The sequence below is a fragment of the Trachymyrmex cornetzi genome, unplaced genomic scaffold (genome assembly GCF_001594075.2).
Source record: "Trachymyrmex cornetzi isolate Tcor2-1 unplaced genomic scaffold, Tcor1.1 scaffold983, whole genome shotgun sequence".
Classification (NCBI taxonomy): Eukaryota; Metazoa; Arthropoda; class Insecta; order Hymenoptera; family Formicidae; genus Trachymyrmex; species Trachymyrmex cornetzi.
The window spans coordinates 208,338-210,364 of NW_017300337.1; the positions used below are offsets into that span (position 1 = coordinate 208,338).

General features: G+C 34.7%; 1 protein-coding gene across 3 annotated transcripts in view; it reads left to right on the top strand.

The window, feature by feature from the left end:
- Positions 1–2,027, top strand: part of LOC108770023 (serine/threonine-protein kinase SIK3) — a 122,031-nt gene that overhangs the window by 64,754 nt on the left and 55,250 nt on the right. The gene's annotated exons all lie outside the window — the stretch shown is intronic.

Below are 2,027 nucleotides of genomic sequence, written 5' to 3' on the forward strand. Positions count from 1 at the left end.
AATTTTAAAATTAGAAAATTTTCCAAAATAAAATAAATCTTACATTTGTGGGATCGAGCCTAATACATGTTTTCGTCCCTGAGCAAGATGGTAATGTAGAAAACGGAATAAAAATATCGATAATTAATGGATCGAATTTCCTGCATGATCATGTTAACCCAGAGGGCGTAAGCATCTTATACATTGGAAATGAAAACCTGTAATATCGACCTTGATTAACTTCGACCGTCGCTCCAGCATCCCCTTAAACCTTGAGGAATTGACTAATCATAGTTGATTATTCTTTTCACACTCGACCGTGATTAATCAATTTCTTAAGGCTTAAGACTTATATTACCATGGTATATACAGTAGCGCAACTCGCTGTCGACACCTTTGATGTCAGCGTGCCCAAAATTCAACCGTATATGCGCGAGTTAAGGGAGTATCCAATCATGGACCTGGCAGATATTATGTAAAGTAAAAAAACTGCGCATTGACATCAACGACTGTCGTTAAGAGTTATAGAATCGGCCCCCCGCTCTTCGTAGTTGCACTGGACTGCACTAAATCGCGAATCAAGAATATTCTATCAGTTGAGTAGTGCCGTCAAAGTCTCACTACAAATGCTTCTAAGCATTTGATTTAATCACAGAAGAAAATTGTACTAAATAATTTGTTAAAGAACGCTTCAAAACACTTATAGCGTCACGTTAACCCTACCCGTCAGATATTGCAGTCAGACATTGCAGTTTGCAGTGTTACCAACTTCGATCCTTCAGTTTTACACCGTTGCCAAATCATTTCTTGAGCTAAAAATATTTATTGTTCTAAAAAATATATGTTTATCTTTGAAATCCATATTTCTTTAAGTTTTAGCTATTTATTTCTTCAAATTTTAATGTTCAAACGTTGGCTACACTCCATATTTCTTTTGTATTAAAGCATTCCCCTCTCACTACCCGCCTCAGCCTTATAACCTCTTTAAAGTTGACATCGAAGGTCAATCAATTTGTTTGTATGGAATTAGATACGGAAGTGGGTAAATCTGTAATACTGGAAAAGATTGTTAAAGAAAAATTCGGTCATTGTAAGTTAGAAAGCTGAAAAGTTCGGTTAAGGATGTATGACGGAAGTGTTTTAGTATCAGAAGGCTAAATTTCAGTCAAAATTAAATATCAAAATACGGTAATTAAAGTTTATTTGATAGTAGTTAAAAAAGGAAGCAAATTGTTAATAGATAGAGACCTTAAGACTTTTAGAAATTGACATAGCGTTTTTGTATTCTATAAAAGAAAGCAATAGTCTTCAAGCTTTGTTACAAGAGTATAAAGATTTATTTAACGAGGAGTTAGGTAAATATAAATTTGAAAAAAATTGATCTTAAAGTAGCACGAGAAGCGCATCCGATTTTTGTCAAGCCAAGGCCAATACCCTTAGCGTTCAAAGAAAAAGTAAGCAAGCAGTTAGACGATTTAGAAAAGAAAGGAATAATCGAATTAACGGATAATTCATTGTGGGGTACGCCTTTAGTGCCGATTATAAAAAGGCAGTTTAAGGATTTGCGCAGATTATAAAGTTACAATTAATAAGTATTTTGACGACGTTAAACATCCTTTACCGAGAATTGAAGAATTATTTGCAGCGTTAAGGCGATGCTAAAGCCCCCCTGTTTTACCACATTCCTATTCGGTGGGATTTCTCCGTATTGGATGTACGGATTGCAAAAGTATTATTACTTAAATTATAGTATGCATACAGAGGATGTTTGCTACACTGGATTTTACGAGAAAATCGAAAAAAAATTATAAAATTTACTTATTTTTGGCTCAAAACTCGCACAGCTGTCACCTCGGATATATATTTGCTTGATATAAGAGTTTTAGAGTCCATATCTTGAAAATAAGCGGGCAGCAAACATCACATTATTGAAATGAACGATACCGAATTTGTAGAACTAAGATTGAAAGTCTAGAAAAGATATATTCCCACCGAATAGGAAATACGTGTATACAGATGCTTTGCGGAGACTGGGACTGTCAACAGAG